Source organism: Loxodonta africana, chromosome 8 (genome assembly GCF_030014295.1).
Source record: "Loxodonta africana isolate mLoxAfr1 chromosome 8, mLoxAfr1.hap2, whole genome shotgun sequence".
Classification (NCBI taxonomy): domain Eukaryota; kingdom Metazoa; phylum Chordata; class Mammalia; order Proboscidea; family Elephantidae; genus Loxodonta; species Loxodonta africana.
Window position 1 is genome coordinate 63623872 of NC_087349.1, and position 19203 is coordinate 63643074.

The 19203-nt window shown below is 35.8% G+C and overlaps 1 long non-coding RNA gene and 1 pseudogene across 1 annotated transcript; one reads left to right on the forward strand and one right to left on the reverse strand.

The window, feature by feature from the left end:
- Positions 1-2718: 2718 nt before the first annotated feature.
- On the reverse strand, positions 2719-16015 carry LOC111749726 (uncharacterized). The gene is made up of 3 exons (XR_002784926.2): positions 10927-16015; positions 9067-9302; positions 2719-3303 (listed from the first exon to the last, which is right to left on the reverse strand). It is a non-coding gene; the product is annotated as an uncharacterized LOC111749726 (long non-coding RNA).
- LOC135232237 (ubiquitin-conjugating enzyme E2 C-like) lies at positions 3293-7413 on the forward strand (annotated as a pseudogene).
- Positions 16016-19203: the final 3188 nt, after the last annotated feature.

The window sequence follows — 19203 nt, forward strand, 5'->3', positions numbered from 1 at the left end:
ACATCCTGAAAAACTTTCAGCATTTATCTTAATTTTACTGATTGCTTGACACATTATAATTTGCTTGAGACTTACAGTTTTGGTTCTTAATTCAAATGAGTTTTGCCACTGCTCTCAGCTTACTGATAAGATGATTATGTATTCTGCATATTGGTGTGCTTTCTGGTGATAAATTATATTCTAATTGCCCCGCCAGAGCTGTGTTAGTCAAGTGCATGGTAGCATTCTCATTATACAGTCATTTTCCTCCCCAAGGTTTGTAATTTTACCCTTCAAAAATAGGTTTTTGTTATTCAATTATTCATAGAATATGCATATTGCAGAGGGCAAAAAACCAGACATACCTAATATTTAGACCTAGTCTCACTGCAGTCCTTTAATAAAAGACAGGAAGAAACTCCTCCTCCCCCTGGTAAAGCATTGGAGGTTTAGTGGGCCATACCTGTTGTTGGTATGACAAATAAGGAAAAGGGTAGATTTTATTCTATGCCTGAATGCTCTCTTTCTCTTACTCACATACAAATGGGTAAAGAGGAACCTGCTATTGGCTGTCTTCACAGCAGTTCAACCGAATTACGTAAAGGATAAAGAGAACTGATGAGATGTTAAATGTTAAAATGTGGGCTGTTGCACTGAAACAAGTTATTTTGTGGCCTGTCAGCATTGTACGATGAGTATGTGACACAACTTCTGTTGAAAATGGAATTGAGTGCATCCAGTGGAACACAGGAATAGTTGGAGTTCCTGGCATGACTTGAAATAATAGTGGAAAAATGACAAATATACACTTGGAGGAGTTTTTATGTGACTTTGTGTATCACCTTGTAGCAAATACTGGAATGACTCACAAGTAGAGATTTTATAGAGCCATGCATTGTGCTTGGATGTAAATGTAATATAGACAAGCAGATTGTGAAACAGCCTATTCCCCCCTCAACTTCCCATTTCTGTTTTACCCATGTTACGTAATTAATTTTTGCTGACATAAATACCATGACTCATCATAACGAATGTGGAATCTGGAAGTAGGTGAAGCTCTGCTTGAATCCTTATTTCCTATGTAACATTGCCCAGTTACTTGTCTGATTAGAATTTGAGTTTCTTCATCTGTAAAATGAGTGTAATAATATCTACCAATCAGTGTTGCTATCTACCACTTGTCTGTCAGTTTGTCATACTGTGGTGGCTTGTGTGTTGTTGTGATGCTGGAAGCTATGCCACTGGTATTTCAAATACCAGCAAGGTCACCCATGGTGGACAATTTTCAGTGGAGCTTCCAGACTAAGACCAGGAAGAAGGACCTGGCAATCTACTTCTTTAAAAAAAAAAATTGGCCAGTGAAAACCTTATGAACAGCAGTTGAACATTGTCTGGTACAGTGCCAGAAGATGAGCCTCATAGGTTAGAATGACACAGTGGCTGCAACAGTGGGCTCAGACAGCAATGATTGTGAGGATGGTGCAGGACCGAGCAGTGTTTTGTTCTCTTGTACATAGGGTTGGTACGAGGTGGAACCAATTCAATGGCACCTAACAACAACAACAGTGTTCCTACGACAGTTAAATTTCATGTAACCCATCTCTACCATGCAGTAGGCGTTCAATAAATACCAGATCCCTTCCTAATATAACCTAACAAGAATTTATAATGGGGATGAGGCTTTATGCTAAAGTAATTATTTCCTGTTTTAAGATATATAGAACATATTATTTAGAAAGTGAAAGTGCAGCTGTGTTTTAGGTGATATTTGCGACTCTTCTTGGCCTGGAGGTAGACAGTGTGGGCACTGGCTACCTAACCTTTCCTGAGATCAGGATTACAAAGGTCTTGATTTTATTTTTAGACCACTGTAAATTATCAGATTTATTTATGTTATTAAAACATCAAATACTAAAATATATTTCAAAGTCATGTATAATGATTGGGATGTCAGTGATGATATAAAAAAGGAGTTCACAATCCAGTAAGAAGACCGATATGTTAGCCAATAATAACATTGTCAAAAGTGCAGTATTAGATGCTTGGTAGAAACCCTCCTATCTGATATGAGTGGGACCAGTAGTTGGTCAAGTAATCAAAAAAAGCTGATTAAAGCTGTGAGTCATAAAATAATGACACATATATATCATAAATATTTTATTTAAATTCAAAATTTATGAATACATGTTCATTTGATGTAGTACAAGGCATTTTTTTTTAATGTGTCTGCTAATTGGAGGACCTGCTTTGTTTTTGTTTCTTTTTTTCTTTTACCACAACCATAATTCAATGTCAAGTGCTCAATTTTAGCTTTTTCAAAAGAGAAGCAAGAGTTTAGAGACCACAAAGGCAATCTGAGTGCAAAATAAGGTTTTATAAATTTTATTAATGTCATGCTCATACCTGATTCAACAGCAGTTTATTAAGCAATTCGTCATTGCAAAGTATTTTCAAATTATTAAACTTTGCTTTCATAGAAACAACTTTCTTTCTTTAACCCTTCTATTTTGTAATGTTTAATTAAGACAATCAATTACAATAATATGTATAACTAGCATAAATAGGTCTGAGGACAAACAGATTGAGGACAAACTGACTCTCGGTAAGTATGCAGCTCCAGCCTGTGAGAATAGAAGCCCAGGGACAGATGAACCATGTTGTGCAGTGTGCCTTGGACATTAGTTAACTTGTTCTATCAAGGAAATGGACAATACTGGTAAGCCCAGGTTACTGGTTAAGTGGAAGTTGTTTAAGAGAGCTGCTACTATATTACAAGGTTTAGTGGACGCACAAAAGAGTAGATGATACCATAGTTGTGGATGGCAGCACTTGAGTTATATCTATGTTTGATGCCAACCACCACCAGTACTTTTTAATTGTGTGACCACAGGCAAATTTCTCCAAGCCTCAATTTCTGCTTTTAAAAATGGTGATAACTGAGTTGTTATGGAGGGTAAAGCACAAATACCACATTCTCCAATAATGCTGGGAATGATGATGATGATAATGATGAAATACCTGAAAAGGCTTGAAAACTGAGAGGATATAATTATACTTGATAAGATAGGTTTTTATTTTTCACATCGTCTCTTCTTAATTTTTTTTTTTTTTGGTGACAGTTATTGTCGTTAGCTTGAAAATATCCTCTAGCAAACATGTATCCTCGCTTTAAACAGGCACTTCAGGCTCCAGGGACTTGTCGTCAGGCTTCTCTACGAACAGGAATTGTCCCAAAGGACAGGATCAGATATTGTGGAAATACTAGCTTCTCTGGGAAGGAAAAGAAAAGCTCAAATGTCACCAGCAGAGCCACAAGGCAAAGTTCTGAGGGAAAAACAAAACAAAACAAAATTATAGTAAGGAAGAGCACAGAACCTGCGAGATTGATTTAATTTCCTTTTATGACACAGTACCTTGTTTCATATAAAAATATATAGTAAAAGTTCTAATCTATCAATATGGTATCAAACATTTCCAAGTATTTGATTTTGTCCTTTATATGACAGTATCTAAACAGGAAGTCAGAACCTCTTTCTTTGCCTGGTTCTCAAATATTGATGGCTACAAGTTTCTGTCCCTGACCTTGCCTCACTTTGAACGTTTTCAATAGAGAAATAAATCTATTTCCATGGGCCTAACAGCAGCAAAAAGTGATACCTTTGTCCTTTTTCTGAGTCTGTACCAGACTTCTTGCACACAGCATGTTCTTAGATATAAAAATTTTCATTTCTTACTCCTCTAATCTGTTCTTTGTCAAAGATCATTTGCTCAAGCCAGACACCTGAGAATCAACCTTGGCCTTCACTCCTTCCTTGCTCCTCACATCCAAATAACCTTCCAAGACCCGCTGGTATTTCTTTATGGAATTAAAAAAAAAAAAAAAAAGTTTAACTGCAAAAATGGATATGTTTTTCTGAGGCAGCATTCGAAAGCACCTAAAATGATTAATTATAAAAGAAAGGGTTGTTGTTAATAGTGTTAGGAGTTAATTCTTTGATATACCTACAAGAACTTCCTAGATGAAGGCAAATTTGAAATGAGATTTGAAAGGTGGGTGCGACTCTAGAGAACTGATATGGGGAGGCAGACAGAACATCTAAACCAATGTCAAGGACAATACAGCAGAACATCAAGAAGAAGAGAGGGACCAGCACTGTCAAATGGTACAGAAAGATGGCACTGAATAAGAACTAGGATAGGCCATAGAGTCTGGGCACCAGGAAGTCATAGGTGGCCTTTGAGTGAACAATGTCACTGGATTTGGACATGAAACCTAACTTGAAACATGAAATATGGAAACAATATGTAAGTCTCTGGAAAGAAGAAATTTAATGATGAAAATAAAGAAAAGGAATGGATACCTGGAGCAGGAGGGTAAAGACAGGATGTTTTTAATAAGGAAGATATTTGGGTAATTTTTAGGCTAAGAAGAAGTCTATGGAAAAGGTGAAGTTGAAACAAGAAGTGACAGCAAAGCCAGTTACTGCTGGAAACAAAAAGTAGTAGAATCAAGAGTGTCCATGGAGACATTATCTTAGAACGACACAGGGCAATTTTTCATCAAGATCTTAGGGAAGAAGAAAAATTTGAATGATAATATATGAAGAAATTTGAGGCAAAAGTATCGAGAGAATTTTTATCATACGGTTCTGGTCATAGAAAGTAAGGAAGGGAGTAGTGTTTGATACAGCTGAACAGCTTTTTAAAATACCACTGCTGGGTCATACTTCCAGGTTCTGACATTATACATCTGATGTGCAGCCCAGGTGTTAGCAGTTTTAAAAATTTCCCGTGCGAGCCTAATTTGTTCAATCAGGGCTGAGAACCACTGGCCTAGAGAGAAAGTCTGTGGTAGCCATGTTTAGAGGAGCTAGAAAAGGTTCAGCCACCTGGTGAGATGAAAGAATCATAAAGGAATAACATCTGTTGCCTAAAGTACTTAAGAAAAAGTGGGACTAGAAAAGGAAGAAACCCTTGTCTATTGCTGGAGGAAGTGTAAAATGGCACAGTTACTTGGAATCAGTTTGAAGTTTCCTCAGAAAGTTTAGCATAGATCTATCAGGTGACTCAGCCATTCTACTCCTACCTGTAGATCCAGAAGAAGTAAAGCAGGGATGCAAACAGATACTTGTACACCATGTTCAGTGAAGCACTATGCACAATAGCCAAAATGTGGAAACAAAGCCTAAATGTAAATTAATAGATGACTGGATAAACAAAATGTGGCATTTACATACAATGGAATATTCCTTAGCCGTAAAGAGAAACGAAGTCCTGATGCATGCTACAACGTGAATGAACCTTGAAAACATGTGAGTGAAATAAGTCACTCACAAAAGGACAAATATCACATGATCCCACTTATATGAAGTATTTAGAACAGGCAAATGCATAGAGACCGCCGTTTATTAGTGGTTACCATGGGTGGGTAAGAGAGAGAAGGGAAGGAAGACAAAATGCTTAGGGGACACCAAGTTTCTTCTGTTAAGGGTGAAGGAAAAATTTGGGAACAGATAAGGGTGATGGTTGAACAACATGATGACTATAGTTAATATTACTGAATTCTGTACACGAAGATTGCTAAAATGGCCAATGTTTTGTTATGTACATAAATGCCACAATAAGAAAAAGAAAAAAAGAGGAATGAAGAAACAAAAGCAATTCAATATCTATCCAGTGGGAATTCCTGTCTCCCTGACAGCGCCACCCAAATGGCCTCCCAGTATCGCCACCTAGCAGCAGCCAGTGTTGCTACTGCCACCAGTAAAGAGGCCGAGCCCATCTAGGCAAGAGTTACAGCGGGAGTTGATGGCTTCATGATACCTGGTGACAATGGAATTTCTGTCTTCCCTGAATCAGACACTGTTTTCAAATAGCTGGAGGCCATTCATGGAGAAGCTGGAACAATATATGAAGATCTGAGGTATAAACTCTCCCTGGAGTTTCCCAGCCACTATCCTTACAATGCAACCATGGTGAAGGTCCTCACATCCTATTACCACTCCAACATGGTCACTCAGGGTCACATCTGCCTAGACATCCTGAAGGACAAGCTCTCTGCCTCGTATGACACCAGGATCATCCTCTTTTCCAACAAGAGCCTGCTGGGTGAGCCCAACGTTAATGGCCTTTTGAACACAGCTCTGAAAAAACCCCACAGCCTTTAAGAAGTACCTGCAAGAAATCCACTGAAAGCAGGTGCCCAGCCAAGAGCCCTGACCTAGTCCATCCAGCCTCTCTCCCTGTGTTGTCTTTTTATTTTTTTTTCCTTAGTGTGTCCTTTCCTTGTTTTCTGTATAGACTCTGTGTCTTAAGTTGTGGTATTATTTTTGCTTTGTTTCTTTGTTTTAAATTAAGTCTCCATTTGAGCCTTGTGAAGCATGTATTAAACAAATAAATTTTGAAACTTTTTATTTTTGCAAAGAAAAAATCTATCCAGGAGTTTCCTGTTATTTTTTTCTTATTTTCTTCCATTCATCTATTTTCCTTCTTTATTTCTAACTAACCCCACCCTCTCTGGTGGCTTTGACTTACTTACCTTTTCCTTATTTGCTTTTCTTACATCTGTCTCCATGCTTTCCAACTTTTCCTAATCCTTCTGCCCATTGGAAACCCTGGTGTTGTAGTGGTTAAGTGCTACAGCTGCTAACCAAAAGGTCCGCAGTCTGAATCCACGAGGTGCTCCTTAGAAACCCTATGGAGCAGTTCTACTCTGTCCTATAGGGCCACTATGAGTCGGAATTGACTCGACGGCAATGGGTTTGGTTTTGGTTTTGGTTCTGCGCACTAGTTTCCTTCATACCTTTTAAAGCCAAAGTAGTAAAAATAACTTTGGCCTGGTAGGGAGTAGAAAGCAGACAGCTGTTGATAAGCGGGCCAGGTCTGAGCCAAGTGCAGAAGAGAACAGGCATGAAGGATGTGGTATCACCATAGCAGCAGCTAAGGAAGTTAAACCAAGAGAAGACAAATGGCAGAGCTCCACACTTTTTTCACTTACCCCTAGAGATACAATCTCAGCATCTTTGGGGAAACTACAGTTATACCAGCCTTAGGATATGAACAAAATATTAATAAGCAGCCAAGTTTTTTAAGAGTCAGTGGGTCTGACTGGAAGATTAAACTATTTGGAACTATTTTAGTTACATGTTAGAGAAAGCAACTTGAAATAGCTTGAGCTAAAAAGGAAGCCATTAAAATACAAATATCCCAAAGATCCCAAAGACAAAAAAGACTAAAACCAAGAAGCAAAAATTTCTCTAGACCATCTCTCCTGCATTGTTTTCCTCCTGTTCTGTTTGCTCTTTTCCCCCTTGCAGGCTGATGTTCTCTGCTTCTTCTCCACTGCTACATTTCTAGCCAGTTAAAGATGGAGAGAGAGAAAGAGAGAGACAGGCTGCCCCAGTTTTAGCACACTGGAGAAATAATACAACAGATTTAATTAGGCTTATTTGTTGACTTAAGATGTAAGATACCTGTCTCTTCAATACCAACATGGCTGCCAGGTTTTCATGTCTCTAAACTAAGGGAGAGGAAGTTGAAGAATCTGAACCACCAAAATGCGGTTGCTTCAGAGACTGACTCTGAATCTCATTTGGTAACTGATACTAATTCTTCTAATGCTTTTCTAAGATAAATAACTGAAAATAAATATATTTTAACACCTGTTCATATCTCAATACATGAAATTTTTCTATTTAGAAATAGAAGAAATAAAGTATTATATAAATCAACTCAGTATTCACTCTAGAAAAAGTGTTTCAAGTCTAATTCAATATAAAGGAAACCCTGTCCCCAAAATTGCAAATATAGAAAATTTAGACATTTAACTAATTTCATTTATGCTCTCTGAATGTGAAACGGGAGACAGATCAGAGCGTCCGGAAGTGTGTAGCACTCTTCACTTCACACAAAAGTGAAAAGAAGAGCCATTTAAGGGATAATTATGTGCTTGAGGAAAGGAATGAGAGTCTACTCTTAACATCAACCTCTTCTGTTCTACCTACTGTTAACTCTAAACTATGTGGCTTAATTTACATTTCAAACAGATGCAGGTGTAAATGTATTCACGATAGTAGTAGTAGTTATAGAAATACAAATTTTTTTTTTGTTCACATGGCTCAAGATTTAGTTTTTGTGTTACTGGTTGAGTAGTCCAGGCATCATAGCTTACAAGAATGTCATTTGTTATTTCATTTCAGCTTTTAGCCTAGCACCAATAAAACTTAAGGTAGGAATTTACTTGTCAATAAGAAAATAGTAACTCATGAGCAGTAACAACCAAACTACAGGGCAAATTTCAAGAATCAGAACTTTCTCCACAAGGCAGTGGTGATGTGTGGTGACGACTGGAGGGTGACACATAGGGCACCTAAGCCAAATTCTCTTACTCATTTCTTATTCCTTCAATATATTCTTGCCTTATGTTTACCACCCTGATCTCAGCTACTGTCATCTCTCACTTGAACTACTACAATATCTTCCTAAGTGGTGTACCATATCTACTGTGGTCCCTTTTTCACTCTTCTCTACAAGATTTCCAGATTATTCTTCTCAAAGTGCAATTCTAGGCCTCTAGTATTTTTTTTTTAGTATTTAGTATTTACATGGCTGCTCGCATAAGCATTTTCTACTTCTTATTCTGCAAATCATCCAAATCAACAATTTAAAAGTATCTAAAGAATAAAAATAACCAAATTCCAGTTTCAGTGAAACCAAGAAACAGGATCTCTTCATAGCAAAATATGTGTAAGGCAAGTGATAGCTTTGTTTTCAGCAAGGTTGCTAGGACCTGGAGAAAGCCTGGTAACAGAAGGCCTGGAGGGACTGGTTTGACTCAGAGAAACAAAGAAGGTGAGACCACACAGACTGACACATATAAGGGATAGTTACAAGAAGTTTGCCTCTGATAGCAGTAGAGAACAGGAGAGGGTGTTGTACATAGAAAGTAAGGTAGTCCATAATATGATTCAGTAATTAGCAAAACTGAATAACTGTATTAGTTTTTCTATTGTTGCTTAATAATATTACCAGAAAAGTAGCAGCTTAAAATGTACATCTGTTATCTCACAATTTTTGTGGGTCAAATACCATTTAGCTGGGTCCTCTGATTCATGGTCTTATAAAACTTCAATCAAGGTGTTGGCCAGGGATGAAACCTCATCTGAGGCTCAACTGGGGAAGGATCTACTTCGAAACTCATGCGATTTTAGCAGAATTCAGTTCCTTCTTGGCTGTCAGCTGGAGGCCACCCTCAGGTCTTTGCTGCTCGGCCCTTTGCATATGCAGCCAGCTTGCTTCCTCAAAGCCAGCAAGCGAGAGTGGTTCTAGCAAAATGGGATACAATCTTAAGTGATAAAGTCACATACATGTGATCATTTGCATCCTGTTACCTGTACTGTATTCTATTGGCTAAACAAGTCATAGTTTCTGCTCACACTCAAGGGGAGGCTATCACATAAGGATGTGAACAGCAGGAGGCTGAAACCATTGGAGACTATCTTAAGAGTATCTGTCAAAGTGATAAAAAGGGAAATGCACAGCACATATAAGGATCTTGTGATACTATGAGAAAAAAACAGCAAAATTTAATAAGAGTTAAGGAGCACACTTTAGAAAATTGTTACCAGTGAGTGCATGAAAACTGTGACCAAAGCAGTTATGAAATTAAAAATTTTAATGGCACAAATGCCTTTATGAAATAAGATTACAAAGCAGAAATGTATATAGAAATGAGAAAACTATACACAAAAAAGAAAAAAAAATTGAATGGGGTCGAAATCCAAAAGGATCTACAGACAAACTTTTAGAACTAACAAGTAAATTTCACAAGCTAGCTGGATAAAAGGTTAATACAGTAAACAAATAATTCATATTTCTAAATAGCAGAACTTACAAATAAAATTTGAAGTTAGAAAAGTTACAATATACAACATCATCAAAAGACATCAAATACCTAGGAATGCTTTCTAATGAATTATGTGTAAGAATTCAGCACTGAACACTATAGCACATTGTAGAGAGTTACTAAAGACAATCTAAATAAATGGAGGGATATTACATGTTAATTACTGAAAAATTCAATATTGTAAATATGCCAATTCTCTAAATTATCCATAGATTCAATGTAATCCAATCAAATATTTGTGGGTTCTCTTACAGACGTTGAAAAACTGTTTCTAAAATTTATGTGGAAGTGCAATAACTTAGCTAAAAATAACTAGGATAAGCTTAAAGAAGAATAACAAAGCTGGAAGATTTGAAGTACCAGCTATCAAGACTTATAAAGTCATAATAATTAAGGGAGCATGGCATTAACACAAAAGTAGACAAATACACAAATAGATCAATGAAATAGAATAGTTAAGAATGAGACCCAAACATATATAGGCTGACTTGCTTTAAGACAAAATTGAAACCACAGCACAGTGGAGAAAGGATAGTCTTTTCAATAAATGGTGCTGGGGCAAAAGAATATCATATTGGAAACAAAGAATCTGTTCCCCCTACATTAGACATCATACACAAAAACCATTTCCAGATAGACTGCAGATACAAATGTGAAAGGAAAACAAAAATTAAGTTTTAGAAGAAAACACCTGAAAAATATCTTCATGATTTTGGATATAGGAAAAGATTTTTAAAGATGATCCAAAACTCTAATCATAAAGTACAATTGATAAATTGGGTTTCATTAAAATTAAGATCTTCTATTTATCAAAACATGCTATTAAGAGCAAGCCACAGAGTGAGAGAAGCAAATTGCAATGCATATGTCCAACAAAGGACTCATATCAGGAATACATAAAGAGTGACTACAAATAAATAAACATAGACAGCCTGAAAAAAAAAATTGAAGAATTGAACCAATACTTCACAAAAATGATATCCATATTGCCAATAAATATAGTTAAAGTGCTGAACTCCACATGCAAACAAAACCAAACCTACCGCCATCTAGTCAATCCCGACTTGTAGCGAGCCTATAGGACAGAGTAGAACTGTCCCACAGGATTTCCAAGGTAGTAAATCTTTATGGAAGCAGACTGCCACATCCTTCTTCCTTGAAGCGGCTGATGGGTTCCAATTGCCAAACTTTCAGTTAGCAGTAAGCGCTTTAACCATGGCACCACCAGGGCTCCTTGAACTCCACATCAGTTGTCAGGAAACGCAAAGTAAAGCCAACAGTGAAACAACTACTTACACATCAGAGTAGTTTACATAATAAAGACTGACACTTTCAAGTGTTGGCAAGGTTGTAGCTTAAAAAAAAAAAAAAATTGAGGCTACTAAATCAAACAATGCAAATATGGAACTTCACATCTTTAATCATTTTTCTACTGGGGTTGGTCTATTGTTATTATTACTTTTCAGAAATTTCACTTGTATTCTAGATGTCATTTTCTCATGGGGTTCAGCTCTTGTCAAAAATCTTTTATTTTTCCATATGGCTATTAATTCTCGAAGCTGTCTTTCTTTGAACAGCAATCTTCAATCAATTTTTCCAATTGATGACTTTTTTTTTTCTTCCAAAAGGTAAGGCTTTTTTTTTCTTACCAGAAGGTTTCTACTTTCTGAAGTTTTGTTCAGAAGTGCTTCCCAATTCTTAGGTTACAAACATCTTCTCCTACATTTTCTATTACCTTTACAACTTTACCATTGAATTTTAAGTGTTTTGCAAAAATTGGGAGTCCAACTTTGTGGTGTTAAGTGGGAATCCAGTTTTAATTTTTCTCCGTGTAAAGTGTTTATTTTTCCATAAAAAAAAACCCCACTGCCATCAATTAGATTCTGACTAATAACACCTACTAAATAATTGTGTTTTTTCCCGTTAAGTTTGATGTCCCCTTTATTATGTATTAAGTTCCTAAATATACACAGATATAATCTTGAGCTCTTTAATCTACTCCGTTTTTTTAAAATTGTTATTGTACAAGCATCCCAGTGTTATTGTCACTATGCCTTTGTAGTATATCTTAATACCCAGGGGGGCAATACTCTCCAATTTATTCTATTTTAAGGTAGACTTGGCCAATAGTGAGCCTTTACTTTTTGGCTGCCTCAAAAAAACTTTGATGAGAATTTTTATTAAGGTTGCATTCAATGTATAAATTAATTTTTGGGAAATTGATTTATAATAAGAAGTACTTATATCAGAAAATATGGAATGTCTCTCCACTTAGATTTCTCTAAGGTGTTGGATCATAGAGGAAAGACAAGCAATAGTGCAGAATATCTATAAAATAACAATAATGAAAACACTAGACATCGGAATTGGTGGCATACTAACTAAAGAATTAAGTACTTGGTCTTAAATACTTAAAATCGATTCAAAATTAAAAATAAAACAATACATGTCCAAAAAAAAGTCAAATGAGACAAAATAATCAGAAGGAAGGAGTTAATAAAAGTGGAAATTAATGAGTCAGCCAAAACAAAAAACAAATCCAAAAACTGGTTCTTTCAAAATACCAATGAAATAAAGAGCTAGCTTTCTTAATCAAGAAAAAAGAAAGCATAGGTGTCTAAAATATCAAATATCTAAGAAAAAGATAATTTACCAAAATGACTCCAGAGGTACAAAGTCTAAACAGGTCTACTTAAATTTTTTGTTTATTTTGGTGAATGTATACACAGCCAAAGATACACAATTTCAGCACTTTCTACATGTGCAATTCAGAGACATTGATTACATTCTTCAAGCTGTGCTACCATTTTCACTATCCTTTCTCAAATTATTCCACTACCATTATCTTAAACTCATTGCCATCTAAGGTTCTCATTCAACCTTATGGGTTGCCATTACCCATTTGATCTCAAATAGACAATTCTTTAAAAGAGCACAATGCTCAAAGCAGATGTACTTTACTAATTAAGATAAGTTATCTTTTGGTTCAAAGACAATTTCAGGAGGCCGTTCGGGTTTAAAGCTTAAAAATTCTCTCAGGGTAACTGTTTTGGGGGTTTAATACCACCTCAATAAAAAAAAAAAAATTTTTTTTTTTTTTGCCCCATAAATTCTGGATTCCATTGAAAATTGAAATTCTATTCCATATTCCCCCCCCTCCTTTTGATCAGGATTCTTTTATAGAATCCTTGATCAAAATATTCAGTATCGGTAGTTAGGCACCATCCTCTTCTTTCTCGTAACAAAGGGAGCAGTTGTTCATGGAAGTAACCGGACATACATTCAATTCCTCCTCTGATTCTTAACCCTCCTTCTTCCTAAACAGCTCCACTTTTATTGAGAAAGGAACTGTTCGGGAACCACTATGCCCCCATAAGCCATCAAACACAGCATTACAGGAAAGCCTGCCAGAACTTTAAATGATTGTATTTAACAGTCCGGTGCTATGCTGTCCAGGGCAGCAGCCACAGCAACATGTGGTTATTTCAATTTAAACTACTTAAAATAGAAAATTAAAATTTAACTTCTCAGATTCACTAGCCACAGTTCAAGTGCTCAATAACCATGTGTGTCTAGTGGCTACCATATTGAACAATGCAGTAACACAGCATTTCTGTCATCATATAAACTTCTATTGGAGTATTACGGGTCCAAAGCATAGAAATAATGGAAAATCTACAAATGTAATTTTTGAAATGAGCAATATCTTGAAACTAAGCCTAACATAGAATACTCAAAAAAGAAAACCATAGACCAACATCATTTATAAAAATAAATACAAACACCTTGAATAAAATATTAGCAAAGGAGTACAGTAATACATTAAAATGATAAAACAGAATGATGAAATGGGGTTTATAATAAGAACATTGAATAACAGGAAATATGTTATTATAATTCATAAACATTAACTGATCTAAAGAGAAAAATAATCAGATACTAAAAATAATTTGTTGACAAAATTCAATATCCATTCCTCAAAAAAAAGTCCAGAAAATATGGATAAATATTTCTTTAATATGGTAAAATATAATCTCAGCCAAAAAGTCAACATCATTCTTAATGCAGAACATTAGAAGTATTCCCACTAAAGTCAGAGAAAAGAGTAACTACGATCAACACTATTTAGCATTTTCTGGAATTAAAGCAAATGTAACCAGGCAAGAGAAATAAATTAAAGGTTTAAAGGGAAGGATGGAGGCAACCTTTTTACTATATGCAGCGATAGGACTGTGCATCAGGAAAAAAAGAGTCAATAATTCAGTAAAGTGATAGAAGCAAAATTAATGATTGCATATACTCAATCAGAAGCCATAATGGAATAAACTAATTTGCAGTGCTTTTAGAAAGAACAAATACCTTGGAATAAACATAGAAAGTAAGAAAAACTAGTTGAACAACATTTTTAAAAGACTGCCTCCTGAAGGACCTAAAAGAATATGTGAATAAATGGAAGTCCTCTTTTGAAAGGAATATTCAAAGTCAGGAGATGTAAATGTTCAACTTCTGTTTCTGAAACTGTGGTGGACTAGATATTTGAGGAAATCTTTTCTGGAAAAATCTAGATTCATAGCCCCACATCCTGCAGGGAAAGGAGAAGAACGAAGAGGAGGGGAAGGAGAATAGAAAAAGAGAAGGAAAGGAGAGAGGGCAAGATCCATGGAAGCAGCAATGAAGAAGTCGAACGACGCATTGCATTGGGCAAATCTGCTGCAAAAGACCCCTTTAAGTGTAAAAAAGCAAAGATATCACTTTGAGGACTAAGGTGTGTCTGACCCAAACCATGGTATTTTCAATCACCTCATATACATGTGAAAGCTGGACAATGAAAAAGGATGACCAAAGCAGAATTTATGCACTTGAATTGTGGTGTTGGCAAAGAATATTGAAAGTACCATGGACTGCCTGAAGAACAATTAAACCTATCTTGGTAGAAGTACAGCCAGAATGCTCCTTAGAAGCGAGAATGGCGAGACGTTGTCTCACTTATTTTGGACATGTTATCAGGAAGGACCAATCCCTGGAAAAGGACATCACGCTTGGTAAAGTAGAGGGTCAGCAAAAAAGAGGAAGACCCTCAACGAGATGGATTGACACAGTGGCTGCAACAATGGGCTCAAACATAGCAATGATTGTGAGGATGGTGCAGGACTGAGCAATATTTTGTTCTGTTGTATACAGGGTTGCTATGAGTTGGAATCAACTCGATGGCATCTAACAAGAACCAAAACAAGTTATCACTATCTGACATACTATAAATATCAAACCCATTGCTGTCAAGCCATTTCCAACTCATAGCGAGCATATATTTTACTTATATCCTATTTTTTGTTTCCTCCACTAAAAATTAAGAACAGGAGCTTGGTGTATTTTATTGTCGGCTGCATCTGCAGAATTTAGAGCAGTGATGGACACATGGTAGCCACTTAATAAATAATTGTTGAATGAATAAACTGATCTTTAAATTGTTAACAATTTGCTAGAAGATTTTAGCTTAAAAGATTAACTTAATCTCCCTTCTCTACAAGTAGAAAAAGGCAGCATGAGCCTGGTTGGCTTCACTGATGACAAATTTCCCTTTGGGCCTCTACCTTGCTTGTTTCTGCTGCTCTTTTGAGAATTAGCTTTATTAAGTTTCTCATCCAGTTAACAGCCAAGTGAATATAATAACACAGGCCAGAGGCCATAGGTCTTGGTGGGTTGATTCTGGGTTATGGTCATTTAAGGGCTGAATCCACCATTAATTTACTTTCAGACACCAGGAGCCTTTATATTGATCAGCGTGCTTTGAGGAATAGCAGATTTGGAGAGGCAGATTCAAATAGCCCTCCGTAACTTGTGAAAAATAAAAAGTGTGATGTTGTTGTGGGTTGAATTGTGTCCCCCCAAAATATGTGCTGTGAATCATAACCCCTATACTTGTGATTATAATCCCATTTGGAGATGGGTTTTCTTTGTTATGTTTCTCAGGCAGTATCAGTGTAGGGTGTGTTTTAAACCAATTACCATTGAGATATAAAACCAGCAGGTCAGGCACAGAGAAACAAACCGAAATGAGGGAAGATAGATGTCTCACCACAGAAGACTGCCAAGGAACCCAGGAACAGAAGCTGGGAAAAAAAAAAAAAAAAAAAAAAAGGGCCTTTCCCCAGAGCCCACAGAGAAAGCCTTCCCCTAGAGTCAGTGCCTTGAATTAGAACTTCTAGTCTCCTAAATTGTGAGAAAATAAATTTGTTTGTTAAAGCTATCCGCTTTAACAAATTTCTGTTATAGCAGCACTAGATGACTAAGACAGCTGCTACTAATGATACTGCTTGTTCTATATGAGTCCCTTGTAATAAATCAGGATAAGAGTTAATACTATCTTGTAAATGTCAGTTCTCAAAGACAAAAATTCCAGTGATTTGAATGGTGGTAAATATTATACATAACTGTCTTACTGTTTTGAATTTTAAACACAAATAAAAACTCAAAGAAGCCACATAGAAGGACAGAAATGAAGTAACTCAAGTTTATTTCTTCATCTTTGTGACTAAATTTGTCTAATATAGTATTGGTACATATGGGTGAGCAGGAAGCAGACATAGATGCTGGACCACCTCTTCAACTGAAAGGAAAGACTCATTTATGACCTGTTTTTTCCTAGAAAATAAGAAAACCCCAATTCTGAACACAAGAAAGTTACCTGTGGGTATGCTAACTTATAGGGGTATTTTTCTATTTCCATCATCTTACAACACTTATTTAAACATTACATATCTTTTCCTGTTTCTATTTTTGCAGTTATCTTAATTATTTATATGTTTATTTTTCATATTGCTTCTCTGTATCTGTGATTTTGGAAGTAATAATTCTATCCCTACCTGTTTTGTGATGATTTTAAATGCCCTAGTGACACTCACTGAGTTTAGCTATGAATTTCAATATTGAACTGCAGTAAATTTACTATATATTATTTAAAATCAATCTTGGATAAGTCATACCTACCCAAATATTTATTAATCTGATGAATTTCTACAAGCCTTTTCTTTTTTTGTCTTCACAAAGTATCAATTAGTAATTGTTCTGAGTCAGTGGCTCTTTGTAAATAAAATCTAAATTCATAAATCTATTCAAAATTGATGTTATGCAAGAGCATTTTTTTAAAGATACTTTGCTATGACATAAAATTTTGTAAAATCTAACATTTGTGTAGGAGGTAAAAAGGTACATTGTACAAAGAGCACCCACCAGGACCTTTCTTATAACAGAGAAAAAAAAGAAATAATTAAATTGTAGTGAAAAACAAGGTTGGCCCTTTGGGAAATGCACTCATTCAGCAAGCAACCCCTGGAACATTCATTAAGTACCTTCTCTTGTATGAGTAGGATGCCAAGTGTAGCAAGAAGCTAATGAATGCATGGCCAAATTGAACCTTTTGCTTGGCAGATTTTCCACCATCTCTAGTAGCTCTTGAGAAGAAAACACTTTTTTTGACCTTTTATATAGCTAGATTTCAACATAATTTTATAATTTGCATATTTTTCACTTTTTTTTACTAAACCCTGAGCACACTTGATTAAAAAATATAGTCATAAACCTTACCCTGTTAACTTATTCTAAATAATGGAAGTTGGTTAGTGAGCCCCTTGACAGAACACGTGTCTTCCTCACTTTGGCATCCATCCAACTTTAAGAGTGTTCAGCACATAGCCTACAGGCCCAAAATGCCACCTGGATAGTAAATGAATGAATCATAAAAACAAGAATACAAATATGTGTTTATAAATGCAACTGGGGATACACGAGCTAAACATTATATAACCTGTTACCATCGAGTAGATTTCAACTTATGGTGACCCCAGGTGTGTCAGACTAGAACTGTGCTCCACAGGGTTTTCAATGGCTGATTTCTTGGAGGTGGATATCCAGGCCTTTCTTCCAAGGTGCTTCTGGGTGGACTTGAACCTCTAACTTTTTGGTTAGCAGCCAAGAACATTAATCATTTGCACTACCCAGGCACTACATATTATATAACATCTATCATTTTGACAAAAATTTATTAATGAACTTTTGAAATTTAAATATTCATCTTTTCTTTTCACGCCTTTTTTAGTGTCTCCAGTCATATAAACAAAAAGTAGCTGGAAAATATGGCTGGTGATGAATTTTCAGACTAAATATTGAAAGTTTGAAATAGATAGAACATATGTAGAATAAATAGGTCTTGCCTGATGCCTGAAAAAAGGGAAGCCCTATTATCAGTGTATTTTAAATAACTTTCGTTATCATGAGTTATACATAGTAACAATTACTGAGGATGTTTGTGTTATTAAGCAAATTTCTTATCAGAAAGAATATTTCACAATATTAAAAACAGGTTTAAATTCCACTACACATAATACATCCAATAGACAAATATATAGCCTACAGTATAAGTAATGTTTAAATAGAAATGCCTACAGAAGATAATATGTGCACAGGTACCTCTATTTTCCTTCATACTTCATTCGACAGCCAGATATGTCTTTTAACCACATATCCCCCTGACCTGTTGAAAACAATGTTACTCTTTCCAGGGGTGCCATATTTAAAACAAACAAACCCACTGCCGTCCAGTTGATTCTGACTCATAGCAACCCTATAGGACAAAGTAGAACTCTCCCATAGGATTTCCAAGGCTGTAAATCTTTATGCAAACAGACTGTCCCATCTTTCTCAACCAAGCAGCTGGTGGGTTTGAACCACAGACTTTTTGGTTAGCAGCCAGGCTCTTAACCACTGTGCCACCAGGGCTCCTAGGCCTCCATATAATGAAATATAAATCTAGTAATGACAATAATTACCCAGTCTCTAACGCATTACCAAACAAATCAACGTCCAGTTCCTTAACACAGGAAGTCTTTTCCTGCTTTGGAATTTGGAGACAATTTAGGTGTATAGAGGTTTTCTTATAGTAATAGTTAATGTTAAAATGGAAATTATATAGAAATCTTCAATTTTAGAGAGAAAAAGAATCACAATATTCTTTTGCTGAATCTAAGGAGCCTCAATTCCTTCTTCAGTACCATTGTGCATTAGTCTTCTTTTAAATACCAATGACCAAGCTAGATAGCATTTCCAGAAAGGTAGGGTTTTGCTGTGTTCTGATTTTCTCAAGATCATCCCTAAATATGCTTTAATGTCACAGCATAATTATTGATAAAGCCCTCTTTTACTCCCGAAAGTGTCACAGTCTGGATAATAAAGTTAGTTACCCTATTTTAGGTAAGGCAACAAATATGAAATTTTTTTGTTAATGGACTGTAACTAAGAAAATTTTAATTATGTAATAAATAGCT